The following is an 18,220-nucleotide window of genomic DNA, read 5'->3' as shown; positions in this document are numbered from 1 at the left end:
GTATCTTCCCGTCAAATTCTACCTGCTTGAAATTCTCTTTATACCTGCCCTTCCCTTTTCTTATTCCCTTTTCTTGCTCATCACTCGGTCCCTTCCAGTCTGTATCTGCGCGTCCCGTTTGGTCTGTCTCCCTCTCAAGCTACTGCAGCCCGGGGCCCAGAAGGAAAATCATGAATGAAATGGATGCTCCAGTTCTCTCCCTATTCAGGAAAACGCGGGTGCGGGGGCGGAATCTCCTGTCGCTCAAGGCAGAGAGAAGAGGAAGAGGGGGCGGCTCCGGCCCCAAGCCCAGCCCGGCCGAGGGTCCTGCCCTGGGCTCGCCCCGGCCACAGGACCGCCTCCACCCCATCGCTGGTCCCCCAACCCCAAGCCCACAGTTTCTGCGCAATTCCCCAGGAGAGGGAGGTGAGGAGTGCGCCCGGGGGCGGGGGCGCAGAGACAGCCCCAGCGGCTGCGCCGGCGAAACCCGCAGCTGAGCCGCCGCGTCCCCGCTGTGCGGAGGGGCGGGGGAGCGCGCACGGACACCAGGACCCCCGGAGAGACACGGACAGACGCACCCCAGGTCTCCCTCTGTCTCTCTGTCTCTCTGTCTCTCTCTGTCTCTCTGTCTCTGTCTCTGTCTGTCTCTGTCTCTCTCTCTCTCTCTGTCTCTCTCTCTCTCTCTCTGTCTCTCTCTCTCTGTCTCTCTCTCTCTCTGTCTCTCTCTCTCTCTCTCTCTCTCTCTCTGTCTCTCTCTCTCTCTCTCTCTCTGTCTCTCTCTCTCTCTCTCTCTCACACACACACACACACACACACACACACACACACACACACACACACACACACACACACATACACACACGCACACGCACACGCACACACAGAGATGCGCACACCCCCACTCTCCCTCCCTCCTTCCCTCAGCGCCTGGAGCCCCCTCGCCCGCTAGCTCTGTCCGGTGAGTGCTGCGCCTCGCTCTGCGCCTTTGTGTCTGGAGCCTGGGGGCGGCGGCGGAGGAGCCCTGTGGAGGGGAGGAGAAGGGAGGCGATGGGAGGGGCTGGGGCTCGGGCCGGGGCTGGGGCTGGGCTGAGACTGTGGGGGACGACGCCGGAGCCTGTCCCGAGGGGCCTCTTTCTTTTCTGCCCTGGGGCGATGCCAGGAGAGCAAAGGAGAAGAGGGCTCTCCTTCGGTTCCCCCTTCCCCTATTCCGGCCTTGCCCTCGGCGATTGCTCCGACCCGGGGGCGATCGAGAGAGTCTTAGACCGCGGGGGAGGAAGTAGAGGGACTGGGTTAGGGACTGAGCTCGGAACCCGGGCGCGCCTGCGGCTCTCCCTCCCCTGAAGCCGAGCGCGGGGGCGGCCCGGCGGGGCTGTCCAAGCTGAGCTCCTAGCCCCGGAGGAGTCTGCTGCTCAGTGGGTGCTAGGAGGGGCCGAAAGAGACGAGACGGGACAGGAAAGCGCCTACTCCCCCGACACAAACGCTGGAGGAAGGGGGGCACCGGACGGAGACCTCCGAGGCAGCGGGAGCCCAGCCAGATGGGAAGGGAGAAAGGGGGTGATGTTCGGAGTGTTGGGGGTCCCAGGTGTTTCCCAAGAAATGGTATCCAAGAGTGCCCAGCCAAGTGGGAGGGGGTAGTCTGGATGGCAGGGTACCCAGTGGGGAAGTAGGGATCGCCTTTGCGGGGGAGTCTTCTCAGGCTGAGGGATATGGGGCTCCTAGATGGCTGTGAAGATGAGTGCGTGAGCAGCTGTTTCTCCCCACTGAGCACGCGTGGAGTGTCCCCTCGGTTGGGCTGTTGGCAGGGACTGTCCTGTTTCCCCACGGGCATGCCCTCCCCCATTCTCCACCCTATCCTGGCCCAGACCTGTCCGTCCTGAACCCTGCGTGGTTCCTTTTGGGTCCCTGGTGTTTTCCAAGCTAAGCTGCCTACCAGCTAGAAGTTACACTTCTAGCATTTGCGTTGCTTCAGTTCCTGCTGTCTGTCATTCATGGTCTCAGTCAGCCAGGAAAGCTTCAGGGCCGATTGTTCAGTGATCACTGGGGAGGTGGCCTGACCACAGCGAAGGCAAGAATTGTCACCTGGTGTCAGATCCTTGGTCTGCCCAGCCCAATGTCCTGGACAGGAAGGCAGCCTGTGTGTATGAGGATGTAAGAAGGGGAAGGGGAAGGAGGAAGGAAGGTTCAAGGTTAGAGCTGTCCTTCTTAAAGATAGCTGAGGGACCCATTCCCAAAGCTTCCTGGTTTTGTTTTGTTTCTTTAAAATAAGTAGAACAGAGATGAAAAGGACATTGAATCAAACTCCTAATTTTATTACATTTGAGGAAAATCAGGTCCCAAAAGGTCGGGTGATTTTGTCCAAGGTCATAGCAGCAAATAAGGATAGGATTAGGACAGAATCTAATAGCTGGAAAGGAATTTAGAGGCCATCTAATCCAACTCATACCTGTACGGGAATTTATACCATTCTCAACAAATTACCCATTAATAACTATAAGATTTGGCAATTAGATCATTGGAAACTTTGGAGAGAATAGTTTCAGTTGAATAGTAAGATCAGAAGCCAAATTACAGAGAGTTTAAAAACAGTGAGAGGAGAGGAAATGGATGCATCCATTATACATGGTGTTTTTCAAGGAATTTAATTGATAAGGGGAAGGGAGATATAGGATGAAAGTTGGGAGGCATGGTAGGATCCAGTAGAATTTTTTAAGTATGGAGGAGACTTGTTCATGTTTGTAGGCAGTAGGGACAGAGCCAATATAGAGAAATGAAGATTGGAGAGATATTGGAGATTATGAATATGGGACCAGTCTTCTGGAGAAAACAGGAGGGGATAAGATCAAGGGTATACCTTGATCAAGGCTGGCCTTGGCAATTAGGTCACTTCAAAATAAGATACTGGAGTGAAGGAGTGACCGTGATGTCAGAGGAATGTGAGATGAGAAGAGGAGAGGAGGGAGCTCTTAGAAAATTACCTCAATTTTATCAGTGAAATATGAGGTGAGATCCTCAGCAGAAAGTGTGGGGGGTTGAAGTGGCATGGGAGGTTTGAGAAAAAAAAGAGTAGATTTAGAACAACTACTTTGGTGAATGGGGTAAGGGATCCATTAGAGGTAGTAGATTTCCTTGCTGTAGTGAGGACCCAATTAAGATTAACTTGCATAAATTTATAGTGGACATAGTAGGAAGTTTTCTGATTTCCTTTAGGTCCATCCAGTAGAAACAAAGGAGGCAGAGAGTGGGATTAATCTGGTTGGGGTTTGGCAAGGTGTGGAATTCATGGTACAAGGGTACAAGGGATTCAATAGTAGAGCAAAGTATTGAACTCTTTCACCAAGAAGTCAAGATTGGGAAGATAGGACAGGGTAACAAAAGTGAGAGTGAGGGTGTAGTATATCACTAAAAGATGGAGGGATTGGAGGTAAGGATGGAAAGTAGGTTTAGGAGAATCTGGCATAAGGAAAGATGGAAAAATAAAAGATCATGATCAGAAAAAGGAAAAGTAGAGTCTTGAACATGGAAGTGGAACACTTGTGGGTGATGGCAAGATCAAAGATATGGCCATCCCGAAGAGGAGGAGGAGGAGGAGGAAGTCATGGGAGTTCAATAGATTGAGGAACTGGGGATTTAACAAATTTGAGGTAAGATCAACATGTGTATTGAAGTCCCCTAGAATAAGGGAAGGAGTTGGGGTTGAGAAGACTGTGATCTAGACACTGAACTCATTGAGAAAGAGGGGAAAACATTCCCCGAACTGGTGGATAATAGCTGTCAGAATCTGGATTGGATGATAAATTTGGATTGAATGACCTTTAAAGGAGGAGAGATTACCAGGTAATAGTGCAAAAGGGAGAGTCTGGAGGTGGCAATGAGGAGCAAAGATTATTCCAACTCATAAATAGTAGGGGGAGGATTACATGAGGGAAAGCCATGTGACCTTGGAAAAGTCACTCTGAACCTCAGTTTTCTTGTCAATAAAATAAGAGTATTAGATTCAACTTCTCATGTCCCTTCTAGTTCTAAAAGTCTGAGAGTGATTTCAACCTCAACCAGCATCCAACTAATTGGAGACCCTAACCTAAGGCATATTATCCAGTCCTTGGTCTCCCTATTTAAATGAATATCTTTACTAATCTAAACCTTTATGGAAAAGAGGTACATAGTAGTATAAATAGGTGGATATGGATGTAATAAGTTTAAAATATGCTTGTGGTTTGAGTTGGTTATCACTCATCTAAGATTTCCTAATCCATGGTTGTCTCTAACCCTGTTAATAATATGGAAGAGAAAAGGTGGGTGACCATCATTTTCCCTTCAGTGTTCAGTGTGATACCATATATACTACTGAAGAATAGATATGAACCTGAATGTCCACCGCTCTGATCTCTCTCTCTCTCTCTCTCTCTCTCTCTCTCTCTCTCTCTCTCTCTCTCTCTCTCTCTCTCTGGCTCATTCTCTCTTTCTCTCTCTCTCTGTCTGTTTCTCTTTCCCTCCTCCTCCCCTTGCCCTTCCCCCTGTCTATCTCCCTCTTCTTTCCCTTCCTTTCCCCCATTCACCCTGGGCTCTTCTTGTCTCTTTTTCTTTTATTTCTCTTTTCCCTTCTCCCCTCCTTATCCTGAATCTCCTTCCTTACCTACTCCCCTTTTTTTCTCCCTTTCCCTTCTCTCCCTTTTCCTTTCTCCACTCATTTGTTCTTTCTCCTCCTTCCCTCCCCTTTTCTTTCTTCCACCCCTTCTCCCTTCCTCTCTCTTTCCTCATACCTCTCCACTTCTCCTTTACTGTCTCTTCGCTTTCCCCTTCTTTCTCCCTCTCAAACTCACTTTCCCTTCCCTTTTCCCTTTCTTTTCTCCTTGACTCCCTTTTCTCTCTTTTCCCTTTTCTTCCTTTGTGCATCTTCTCTTCTCCCTGTCCTCATTCCCTTCCATCTCTCTTCTCCATTTCTTTCTTCCTCTTCCCTCTTTTTCTCTTTCTTCCCTTCTCCCCTTTCCTTCCATCTCCCCTTCTTTCTCCCTTTCTCTGTCTTCTTTCTCCTTCCCATTCTCCCTCTACCTCACCTTCTCTCTCCCCATCTACATTCACCTCTCCCATTCCTCTGTATTTTCTTTCTCTCTCCCTCTCTCTCATCCTCTCTTCCATTTCTATTTCTTTTCCCTTATCTTTTACCTCTCTTCTCTCTTTCTGCCTCTCCTTTTCCTCTCTCTTTCCTTTCCTCTCTCCTCTCTCTTCTCTTCTCTCTCCCCCTTCCCTTCTCACTTTCTGTCTCTCATTCCCCACTCTCCCCCAGTCCTCTCTTCTGACCTCCTCTTTCTTCCTATTCTTTCCCCTCCCCTCCTTCTCCCTTTTTTAATCACCTTTTCCCTTCCCTCCCCTACCTCTCCTTCTGACTTCCCTTATCCCTCTCCTCCTCCTTTCCCTTTTTTCACTGTCATCTCTCCTTTCTCTTTCTCTCCTTTCATCTCTCCATTCCCCTCCCCTTCTCCTCTCCATTCCTCTCTCTTCCACTTTCTTGTCCTTTCCTCTTCCTTTCTCTTTCTTCCCCTTCCCCCTCTCTTCCTTCTTTCCTCTCTCTCACCCTACCACTCTCTCTTCCTCTTCTACTTTCTCTCTCTCTTTTCATATATACATATATATATTCCTTCTCTTTCCCTCTATTCTTCCTTTTTCCGATCTCTTCCCTGTCTTCCTCCTCTACGTTTCCCCTCTCCTTGCCCTCTACCTCCTCTCTCTGTCTCTCTCCTCTCCTCACTTTCAATCTCTTCCCTTCCTCTTCTCTCCCCCTTTCTTTCTCTTCCTGCCTCCCTCCTTTCCCTCCATTTTCCCTTCCCTTCTCTCTTCTCTACCTCCCTCTCCCATTCCAACACTCCCCTTCTCCTCTTGAGGTCAAGTATATCTATAACTCATCTATCACTTTCATCCTTTACAGAATCACTCTTTTAGGATCAGTCCAACCAGGTCTGATTTTAAGGACCCAGAAGGTTCCTCATAGCCCCAAATACTTCCTTGTGCATTCCTTTAGTTTAAGAGTTCCTCACAAATGTCCCTGAGAAGGAAAACCTTTCCTGTCTTTTCTAATCAGATATCAACCCAGGTCTGATAGAGGGAAGAAGGAAAATATCTAACTGGAAGAAGGCAAGGAAAAGAAACCCTAGGAACTCTGACTTGGACCTACTTTACAATTTTGCCAAAGGCCAGCTTTCATTCCACTCTCCTCTCTGCCCTCCCAACCCCCAATCTAGACCTTCTGTTTTAACCCTGTCATGTCACATTGACCTGACCCTTTCTGGGGCCTTTGATGCCTCCCCTGGATCTGCATAATTTTGTTTAGTGGCTAGAAATTCCCCTGGTCCCCCCAGCTTTCTCCTTTCATTGTTCATGTGTCACTTTATGAGGCATGAAGTAATCATTCCATTCTTGGGAATCCAAAGGACATGTGACCCAAAGCATACAAAGCCACACTCACGGACACATAAGCACTCCTGAGTTCACAATTCAACACATACTTATTATGCATCTATTCTATCCAAAGCATTATGTTAGGAGTTGGAGGTGATGCAAAGTTTAAATATGGCATTATCCTTGTCCTCAGGAGCAGATACACAGAGATTTGTACATACTCGAACATGCACACACAAACATACACATACATTCATATGTTTACATTCATATGTTTATACATGTGTGTATATATACACAATGACTTTCATAAATGCAAAAAATACCTTGAAAACCTCAGTAACTACTGGAATAGATGTAAAATCTGCAACAACAAAAAATTCCGAAAGTCTGGCAAATTCTGTAGAAGCTTTTCTTTTCACTGAAATGGGAATATGTAGGAGGGACAAACTGAACCAAGTGGTCTTATAATATCTAAAGAGCCCTGGTTTCATCACCTAATGTGGTTTGCATTTGTGTATATGCTAAAGATTTCTAGTATTAACTTACTGTGTTACAGAGAAAGGGTAGGGGACAGAGGGGGATATAATAAGCATCTGGCTGGATTTAAATTCCAAGGTCATTGTAAGAGAGGCAGACAGAGACAGAGATAGACAGAGAGAGAGACACAGAGAGAGACAGAGACAGACAGAGAGAGAGAGACAGACAGACAGAGAGAGGAGGAGGAGGAGGAGAGGGAAAGGGTGAGAAGAGAGCATTTATTAAGCTCTCCCTGTGTGGCAGGCAGAGGCAGCTAAGCTGGTGGCTCAGTGGATAGAGTACTAGGCTAGAGTCAGGAAGACCTGAGGTCAAATCTGGCCTCAGACACTTACTAGCTGTGGGACCCTGGGCAAGTCACTTAACCTCTATTTGCCTTAATCCACTGGAGAAAGAAATGGCAAATCACTCCAGTATGTTTGCCAAGAAAAACCCATAATAAGGTCACCAAGAGTCAGACACAGTTGAATGACTGAACAATGTGACAGGTACTATGTATGCTAAGGGGCAGCAGACACAAACACAAACAACACAGTCCCTGTATGTATTAGCTGAAGGTAGCCTACATTCTCATGGCAGAAGACAACCCATAGAGGTGAGCTAGAAAGGGGCAGAAGAGAAGGGTACCACCACCAAAGACAAGGAGAGGGAAAAGGAAGTCCAGATGTGAACATGACCAGGGCCTTCCCCAAGTGGTCACCCTTGTCTCCAGGGAAGAAAGCAGTGCCTCAGGGCAGAGATTTTTCCATGCTTGCTAGATAGCAGGTAAATAAAGCATTTGCTTTCTCTGGGCCTCAGTTTCCCCTTCTATAAAATTATATTGGACTAGATGATGTCCAAGTTCCTCTCAGATATTCTAGAGTTCTGGACTGGACCAGAGTCTGAATCCTTCTTCAGACACTTACTTGTTCTGTGGTCCCAGACAAGTCATTTAACCTCTGCCAGTCAAGTTCCCCATCTGTAAAATGGGATAATAATAGCATCTGTCTCAAAGGGTTATTGCAAGAATCGAGTGAGATAATATATGTAAAGTGCTTCACAAACCTTAAAACTCTATTTAAAAGTTAACTGTTAGTATTATTACTGCCATCTCAGAAGTCGAAAATCATGTCCTGATGTTGTTGTATATAGCCCAGCATCCTCTGTTCTCTGCGCAGAATCCAAATGCATAGTGAGGAAGAAGCGATAGCAGCAGGATGTCCTGTCATTGGAGGAATATGGGGAGGTCCAGGTTTGGGGCTTTATCCTCTGAAAGAAACATACTGATCATTTCTTTTGGTCTTCTTTCAGCTGTTTGTTGCTACACAAGATCATTCCCCATTCCCAGTTTTCCTTTGGCCTTTTCCCATCCCTGAGATGTGTTAGTAACACATCTGTTGCTGGTGTCCAATCTTTTTTTTCCCCCAAAGGCTGGAGTTTTCCAATCACATTTGGTTCAAAAGACATGAGTAAATGTGTCCATGCCTGTGGCCTGGAGAGTGTGGGTGGCATGTGCCCGCTGTGGTGAGAGCTGTTTACCTTAAGTGGAGCCAATGAAAAGGACTGAAAACCTGCAGATACAGAAAGCAGCAAAAAATAAGAGTCTTGTTCAGGGAAAGGCAGGGGGCTACTTAGAGCTCCCAGGGAAAAGTGTCAGTAAGATGGAACAACCGTAGTACCCTGCAAAAGCAAACATATTGCAGCTGGACAAAGTAAGAACGTTGAATTTCCCAAGTTTTGCTCTAAAAGGTTTGCTTCTAGACCAGAGGTTGACTCAGAAAGGTGTGCTGGAACACTGCAAAAATAGGCATTGATGAAGGTAATTCTACCCACGCAAGTGATAGAATTCTGGAGTAAAAGAGCTTGGAGGTATTAAGTGGAGGAGAGTTTGGAGGCAAGAGTTACCTATCCTAAAGGGCTGTTTTGGAGGAAGGAAATTCTTTTGAAACTGAATGTGTGTGTGTGTGTGTGTGTGTGTGTGTGTGTGTGTGTGTGTGTGTGTGTGTGTGGATATAGATATATTTTGTCATTTCTGATATGATGAGATTGGGAAAGAGACCCTGAGTTGTTTGACTGGAATATCTAGTGTGTGAAGGGCAATATTACATATTATGAATGGAAAGACAGGTTAGAGCTAGATTTGGAAGACCTTGAATATCAGCCCAAGGATTTTGTGTTTTTCTTGATAGGTAATGGAGAGCAAATTAATATTTTTGAATATTAAACAGAGGAGAGTCAGGACTATGCATTAGGAAGGTTACATAGTGATATATAGAGTGGAGCAGGGAACGAGTAGAGGAGACAGGGGCAGTAATCCACATGGGGCGATCCTATGTTAGGAACCATTAGAACAGAGAGGGAATGACAGATGTGAGAAAGACCACAGACAGACCTAACCAGCACAGATGCCTCCTGGAAAAGTCATCAGGTAGTTAGAGTGCCAGATTAACCATCAGAAGTACTAAAGAGAGAACTGAGGAAGATGGAATGATTGATGTCAGACCCTGGATTTGTCAGAAAAGGTTTCAGGAAGGAGGAGGTGAGTTTTTAAGAGGGTCTTTGAGGGGACAGAGGACCAGATTTGGCACAGGGGAGAGAGCAAGGCTTTCAAAACTAGAGAAATGAGACATGTGAATGTACCATGTCAGGAATGAGCAAGAAACAGAACCATGAGGAGGGAGAACAATTAAGCTGTCATGGGACTTAGAGGTAAGTCAGGACTTGGCTTCCATCCCTGTATCATTTCTGTGCAACTTTCCCTGAGAGTAATCTGTTCAGTGGCACCTCACACCTTCAGAGACTATATAAATATAATAACTCTAATATAAATATAGGTTTCTGTTGTTGTTATACCATAGCACATTTTTTTCTCCAAACGAATTTTCTATGGTGCCTCACACACTATCAAGACCTAGAAAATTTTGTATGCTCAGTAAATATTAATGATCTCCAAGCACCCACCTACCTCCCATACCCATCCAATGTGGTGAGATCAAAGAGAATGAATTTCAAGACACATTAGCAAGTGTGATTTAAGCATTATCTCCTATGAGCTCAGACTAGGCTCGGCACTATAGGGATGCAAGAGAAGACTTGGCTACTGCCTAAAGGAGCTGGCAATTTTCTTGGGGATGCAGAATTGAGCAGAGATAAAAAAAAAAAACAATTCAAGAATGTCACATGACAAAACAAGCTGGAGGATTAGGTGGGATTGCACAGGACTCTGGGAGCTCAAAAGAAAGAGAGCAGTCACTAGAGCCTATGGTAGTTGGAGAAGGCTTCATGGAGGAGATGAGAATCAAGCTAAGCCCTGAAGAAAAGGCAGGGAGAGAAGAGGGGGAAGGGCATTCCAGGTATGGGGAATTTTGTAAGCAAAGGCACAGAAGTGGGAATAAACCCAAGATAGTTAAGAATTCCCAGAGATGAGCCTAATTTGGGAAATCCTACAGTATTATTTCTTGTTGGTCTTTTATGCCAAATTTCCCTGCCTCAGTCTACACTCAGGTATTTGAGAGAGGGGAAGACAGTTTGTGGCTCAAAGTATCTCTTATCCAGAGAAACTTTCATTTATTAATCGTTATAAGTTCCCAAAGCTCCTTACAGAGCCCAGGTTAATAGGAAACAACCTTTTGGTTAATTATGCCCAGTAGTACCAACCAAAGATGTTTCCTTTGTGCTGAATTGAATAGAATAGGAAAGCTGAAGTGAAAATGTGGATCTAAGTCACTAACCTAAAGCACCTAGAGTTTCCAGCCTGTGGAAGTTTTGACCTATGCCAAAGGGAACTCACATCCATCAGAGCTCCCAAGTCTAATGGAGTTAGAAACACAAGAGAGCTTACTTTGAAGGTATTTGCATTCGTTACAAATCCTGACCAGACCTAATGGACATCCTAAACCTCAGGGCACCAAAAGTACTAGAAGACCTGTCATTCTAGGGACTCAGGGAGAACTGAGTACTTGTGCAACAGACAGAATATCCTCTTAAATCTGCCCCATATTCTGTCATTATGGCATGAGGCTTTGGGTCTAATGAGACGGGGGGGGGGGGGGGGGGGGGGAGGGAGGGAGGGAGGGAGGGAGGGAGAGAAAGATGATAGAGGACTCACTTAGATTCAAAAGGTAGCAAGGACATTGTTCGCATCCCCAACTTTAGAGGCAGCACGATATAGTACCAAGGTCCACCATACTCCCAAGTGCAATTTGAATCAGATTAAAATGTGATTGGGAAATATTTAACAAACTAAATAAAAATACAGTAAAACATAGATAATGTGAGTATGTGGTTTTCTAAGTTAACATACAGCCTATGGGGATCCCTTATGTTCAGCTTAGTCACCCCTATTTCTCCTTGAGTTTCATGTAAATGGTGCAGCAGATTTGGAATCAAGATAACCTGAGTTCAAATCCTACCTCAGTTACAGTTTTGTGATCCTGGATGCATCATTTAACCACTCTATGCCTCAGTTTCCTTATCTATAAAATAAAGGGATAGATTGAATGACTTTGAAAGTCCCTTTCAGCTCTAAATCTATAATTCTGATGCCAGCTCTTAAGTTCAGTCCTGTCTGGTATACCTGAACAACAAGTATTTATTTACTACCCAGGTGCCCAGTGAGAATTTCTAATTTGCCTCTAGGCAACCCTCAGCTCCCCAGGGTTTGGAATGCTCAGCCCTAGAAGATGAATGACACGAATACACTGGATGTCATGGGTGGACATGAAAGGGGTGGGGTGCTTGGGGATCTTTAATATTTATTCATTATGCTTTCTCTGCTTTCCGTGAGCCCTCTCCACCACCTCCTTCACTCATCAGCAGAGGATCTTGCCTTTCTTTTCTCCACAGATAAAACTAAGATCATCTGCAGTGAGCGTTCTCTGCTTCCCTTTTCTGCATTTCCAAACTTGCTCAATTATTTCATGTTCTCTCATTTTTATTCCAAAGTTTGAACAAAAGGTGGCCCTTCTTATTTACAATCCCATTCTCCATTGCTCTCCCCTGGAGCTTGCCTTCTCAAATATTCCTTCTCATCTTAAATCTCTTTGTAGCTTTTGGCTCCTTTTTCTACTTTCGACAAGCATTCTCCCATCTCCCCCACCCTAAAAAAATCTCATTTGACCCAGACATACTCTCAAACTTTCATTCTCTATCTCTCTTCCCTCCCTGTCAAGCAAATTCCCAAAAAAAGAGCTGTCTATAGTCATTGCCCCTAGCTCCTCACCTGTCTCTTGTTCCTTCTCCCATGACAAGATGAATTTCCAAATTGGGGCTAGAGGAACAAAGTTCATATCTGAGTCTCTCCCCACCCCCCTTAGCAGTACCTGGCACATAGTAAATGCTTAATAGAGGCTTGTTGACTGACTAAGCTAAATCCCTATTTCCCTACATCCTGCCATGGCAGCTTTTGTGTAGTTATGTTTAATCAATCAACAAGCATTTATTAAGCTCCTATTATGTGCTGGAAATACTGAATACACTGGAGATTCAGATATAAAAAATGAAAACATCTGACTCAGAAAGAGCTTACATTCTATTGGGAGAAACCATATGTATGTTGTTGACCTGAAAACTTGGTTAAAGAAAGGCAACAAGCTAATGCATACATTTTATGATTTAATTAATTAATTGATCAATTCCCTATTAAAGATAATGGTAACATAATGCATTATGGAGCCAGAGATGTTCTGGCTACCCAGTGCAGAAATCTTCTGGCTTATATACATTTTGCCATGAGAAAGAAACTCTCCTAATTAAGCAAACCATAAATTCAGTAAGACTGGACAATTAACAAAGCAATGTTGGTCAGGCCTTGGGATTTCAGGCTGGGTAACCATATGTCTCGGTGATAAGGAAAGAAACCCCACCACTAGTAAGTGGCAGGCTTCCTCCCCTAAACAGATAATTGACATAGGAAAGGGTAAACAATGTTCAATAGAAATTATGACCTAAGATGTCTATATTTTCTTTACCATTAATATGCCATAACATAGTATGTGTCTACAGATAATAAGATTCAAAGGAAAGTCTCATTATTCAAGATATAGTGTCTTAGGTTAAAGGTCTCCTTAAGGAGTGTAGAGTCGGCCTTGGCTGGCTTTTGCTGACATAGGAAAGGCATTCTCTGAGTTTACTTCAGAGAGAACAAAGAGATTATTCCAAAATTTTATATTAAACATTATCAATGTGTACATATATATATACACATAAATACATATACACATATATATGTGTATGTATATACACTTGAAAACATAAGGATGAGCCCCTTTCAGATTTCAGTGTATTGTTTCATACCTTATAGTGCCTGATTTTGGCATAGTGTCTGGAGAGCTAGCCTTTGAGCCAGGAAGATTTGGGTTCAGTTCCTAAAGGGCACACAAACTGTGTGACCTGGCCAAATCTCTCAACCTCTCCATACTCTAGGCAACTCTCAAAGATTATAAATTGCAAAGAAGGTGCCAACCTGCACTGTTAGAGGGAGTTTTCCATTTGCATATGATTTTCCAGACTGATACTGTGCCTCAGTCGCCTCCTTATTCCACTGGTGAGTTTTTCTCGGGAACCTCAGTTTTGGAGTAGGACCCTGACCAGTCAGCCTCAATTCTGCAGATTGTGTCACCTTCCACATCCCAACCCCACCCCCATCCACAAGCCTTCCCCCCCATCAGAATGTCTCCTCTTCAAGGAGAGAGACTTTTTTTTTCATGTATCTCTAGCCTCTGTGTTTAGCCCAGTGCCTGACATGTAGTAAAAGCTTAATAAATGCTTGTTGACTGACTGACTGACCTGGGCCAGAAAGCCATTTGATCCATTTCCCATATCTTCATCTCTACAAGCTAGGCTATGGCCACACAATGGCCACTTGTCCAAAGATCACCAAACTGCTTCAGCATTCAAGGATTTTTAGGTTTTTAAACCTGAATCTCTCCTCCTAGTTCCTCTAAGTGTAAGTAGGAAAAAGGTACTGTAACAGTCTATACCCCAGGGGCAAGTTCATTGTCTCTTGCTGCAAGTTCAGCAGCTTGCCTGGTGTTTTCATATGCAGATGAAGCACTCAAAAGCCCTAAGTCCTTTACTAGGTGCAAAATGATCCACTTTCCTCTGAAAGGGGCTCACTCTTATGTAACTATATACAAAATATCTGTAAAATGAATTCAGTGTAATGTGGGAGAGCAGAGGCACTGGCAGCTGAGGGATCAGGAAAGGCCTCATGTAGGAGGTAGCATTTAACTAGGAATTCTAAGATGAGGAGGTGGGAAGGGAGTGCATTCTAAGCACAGGGGACATCATGTGCAAAGGCATGGAGATGGGAGCTGGAAGGCATAGATGAGGAGCAGCAAACAGGTCGATATGACTATCCCTGAATGAGATGCTATGTATATTAAGGCTGGAACAAACTTAAACTGGCTTGTGAAGGGTTTTAAATGTCATTCAATCAAGTAGAGATGGAGGTTGCTTTTGGCCATCTGTACAACATAATTATGTCCAGTATCTGTGATGTTCAGGACTTAGTATGGTAAAGTAGAGGGCATCTAGGTGGTGCAGTGGCTAGAGTGCCAGCCCTGAACACAGGAAGATTCATCTTCTGGAGTTCAAATCTAGCCTCAGGCACTAACTAGATGTGTGACCCTGGGCAAGTCACTTAGCCCTGTTTGCCTCAGTTTCCTCATCTGTAAAATCAGCTGGAGAAGGACATGGCAAACCACTCCAGTATCTTTGCCAAGAAAACCCCAAATGGGGCCATGGAGGGTCAAACACAACTGAAAAACAGCTGAACAGCAAGAACATGGTAGAGTAAGAGGAAGCTAGATGGTTTGTTCAAGAAATGTCCCATCCCAACCTACAGATGCTTCTTCTGACAGACTGAGTGACCACTTGTCAATGATACTTCTTTAGCATCTACTATGTGCCAGGTGCTGTACTAAACACTTTACAGTTATTATCTCATTTGATCATCATAACAACCTTGGGAGGTAGCTGCTATTATCAGCATTTTACAGGCCAGGGACTCTCTCCGTTGTACTACCTAGCTGCCTGTAGAAGGTATTCTTACAATAAATGGGAGGTTGGACTATATTATCTCACATAAAGCAGCAATTCTTAACCTTTTTTATGTATTAGCCATCTGGTGAAGCCTATGAACTCCCCAGTCAATCAGCAAGCACCTACTATGTGCCAAACTATACAAGCCACTGGAGATACAGAAAAAGGGTAAAAGACAGTCCTTGCTCTCAAGGAACTTTTAAATACATAAAATAAAGTATCTAGGATTATAAAGAATGCTAATTATTTTGAGATATAGTTATCAAAATATTTCTTAAAAACAAGTTCACAAAATCTTTCTACTGTGGTTCCTCCCAACTCTGAGGTTCTTTGAGCCAACTAATCCCTGATGCACAGCATCCATTGAACCTTAACCCCTCTTCCGAACCTATCTCATGTCCATTAGGGAAGAGAGAAGAGCCCAGAAAGGGGGAGGATTTAAGTACCATCCTAGTGGTTGGGTGGATTGAGATGCTTTAAAAATGTGGGAGAAGCCAGGACCTTCAGTTGTGGGGCTGCTTCATTTGCCTCTCACAGTGAAATAGACTCCTGGCCCATCCCAAAGTCTGTTAGATCCAGGACTGCCTGGACCCTAGGATTGGAGCTTGCTGCCAGGCCCAAGGAATCATAATTCTAGTGGGAAGTGATGCTCTTAGCCCCACGGTTCAATGAGAGGTATCACAAGTCTCCCCAGGATTCTCTGGCTGCTGGCTATTTGACAAGTGTCTTCACTGAAAGCCTGAAGCCCAGGCATTTGTGGTCCTTGCCTCTTCCTTGGCTCACAAATTCTCTGATCCAGGAATTCTGCTAAAAAGGCAATCCTCATACGCCTGTCAGTGACGCGGATCCAAAATGAGTTGGCAGTCTCCTCCCACTGCATCTTAATTCAGCCAAACGCAGGAGGGGGATTCGGGACTTTTGGGATGTCCCTGAAACAGATGAATCTCTGGAGACACTAGAAGCTGTCTTTGTGCCTAAGCAGAAAATACCCACTGCTAGAGAAAAATGACAAGCCCCCTGACTTTGCCCCAGAAATATGTTGGCTGCCTTTAGCCTCAAAAAACAAACCTAGGTTTTGAGCCTCCTGGTAATAAGCTCAGGGTTACCTCTTTTTTTATACCAGGGATTCTTAACTTTTTTTGTGTTATGTACCCCTTGGGTGGTCTGATGAAGCTATTGGACCCCTTCCCTAAATAATTTTTAAATGCATTAAATAAAATGCCTACAATTAGAAAGAAAACCATTTCTATTTCAATACAGTTATCAAACAATTTTTTAAAGGAGTTCGTGGATCCCAAGTTAAGAATCCCTGAAAACTCAGCCCTCAGAACAGTCGACAATTGACTCCCCATCAGGCCAGCTCACAGACACCAGTTGTATGACTTGGCCTCTCTGAACCTCAGTGTCCTCACCTATAAAATGGGGATAATACACCTACCTGGCATGGTATTTGTGATAATCAAATCAAAAGACATCTGTAAAGCCCTTTGTAAATCTTAAAGCTCTACCATCAGGACAGTTATTATATATTCTATAAAGGACGATGATTGTGGGTGGCATGATGCCTACTTTAAGTACTTGTCTTACTGTCAGTGGGCCATGTACATACTGGTAGGTTCATTTTCCGTGGGACCAGCTTGACCTCTGCCCTCATCCAAACTGTATGGGCTCCCACAGGTCCCTTTGTGTATCCATGCAGAAGATAATAACAAAACAGCTGGCATTCACATGGCCCATTAGGGTTACAAAATAAGTGTTTTCACATCTGTTTGATCCTCACAGCATCCCTCTGATGTCAGCAGTGCAGGAATCATCATCCCCATTTTAAAGATGATGAAGTTGCAGTAGAGAAGGATTAAGTGACTGGTCCAGGATCACACACCCAATCTGTAACTGAGTTAGGAGAGAACCTGGACCTGTGACTCCTAAGTCCAGTCCTCTCATCCTTCTGCACCATGATACTTGTCTTGGCCGAGTCTATCTAACCTTGTGCCCTAAAATAGGAAGCTGTTTGTGGGCAAGGAGAGCAAAAAGAAAGGGTTTTGGGTCCCCACAACCCAGAACCAATGAGAGTGACAGAAAGGAAAATCCATAGCTGGACCAAAGGCATGGGGGACATAACCTTAGACATGCTCTTTACCCCCACTTCATCGGTGACTACATGATACTGGAAAGCATAAGGTAGGACTGAGTGCAAAACAGAGGAGATTGCATTTGATCTTGAAAGTAATAGGGAACCACCAGAGTTTATTGAATAAGAGAGTGACAGACCCAGGATATCATTCAGCAAATATTTGCGGAACACCTACTATGTTTAAGGCGTTGTTCTTGGCACTGTGGGGAAAACAAGAGAGAAAGATAGTGTCCCTCAACTTTGTGGGAGATCTAACAAGACTTAGCCATGTGAACTGTGGTTAAATACTTAATGTTCAATAGAGAGCCTAAGTGTAATAGGAGTTCAGCTCAGAGAGGTCAGAGAGGGCAAAGATTTGACTAGCAGAGAAAGAAGGGCATTCCAGTCAGGACCCATAGTCTGAGGCAAAGTTAGAGGCAAGAATGAACTTTTCATGATCTTAAAACAATGAAGACAAAGGCCTCACTAGAGCAAAGGGCATGTGTTGGGGAATCATAGGATTATGGTTACCTGGTTCTCATCAGTTCATCTGGGTTCATCAGTGAGAGCTGGAGAGGACACCTCTCAGCGTTTATTGAGTGGATCAACTGTTGAAAATAGAATACCTTTTTATAATTCAAAGTCAATGCAGATATATACTTGAGCACCTGACAGATCTTTGATTCATTTAGTGTGGGGACTTCCTTGACCAACACAAATGATGTTCCATGAATAAGCAGTTCTTGAGAATTGCTAGGATGGAAAGATTCATCTTCCAATCTGGCCAACCTGGTAATGAACCTCTCTGAACTTAACTTTCAGAAGCAATAAAAGAATTTCAGAGTTGCAAAGAACCTTCATGGCTAGCTAGCTAGTACAAGTCATACTTGAAATGAAAACTCTCTCCACAGCACACACCCACCAGGCAGTCATCTGGCCTTGGCTTGAAGGTTCCAAGGAAGGAGCTGTCCAGGCTGGCTTCCTGTTTTCCCATGGCTCTTATTTCTCTGGAGAGAATGGTACTATTGCCTGTTGTCTAACTCAGAGGATAGTAAATATTTCTGAAAAGGCAGGAGAAGAGTGTGGACTGTGACAGGTGAATGTGCTTGGGGAGTAGGAAAATATTTTTTGGCATGAACACCTTCGTTTTTCAAGAAATAAATCCTGCAGTCCATT

At 44.6% G+C, this 18,220-nt stretch overlaps 1 protein-coding gene across 2 annotated transcripts in view; it reads left to right on the top strand.

Moving 5' to 3' along the window:
* The first annotated feature begins 293 nt into the window (after nt 1-293).
* PTPN5 (protein tyrosine phosphatase non-receptor type 5) overlaps nt 294-18,220 on the top strand; it is a 112,149-nt gene continuing 94,222 nt past the window's right edge. For both annotated transcript variants that reach the window (XM_072619669.1, XM_072619668.1), the window contains exon 1: nt 294-937. The gene's annotated coding sequence lies outside the window, so the exon portion shown is untranslated. The remainder of the gene's footprint in view (nt 938-18,220) is intronic.

This window comes from Notamacropus eugenii, chromosome 6, assembly GCF_028372415.1.
Source record: "Notamacropus eugenii isolate mMacEug1 chromosome 6, mMacEug1.pri_v2, whole genome shotgun sequence".
Taxonomy (NCBI): Eukaryota; Metazoa; Chordata; class Mammalia; order Diprotodontia; family Macropodidae; genus Notamacropus; species Notamacropus eugenii.
Note: the sequence above shows the minus strand (reverse complement) of the source record. Positions and strands in the feature narration are given on the sequence as shown.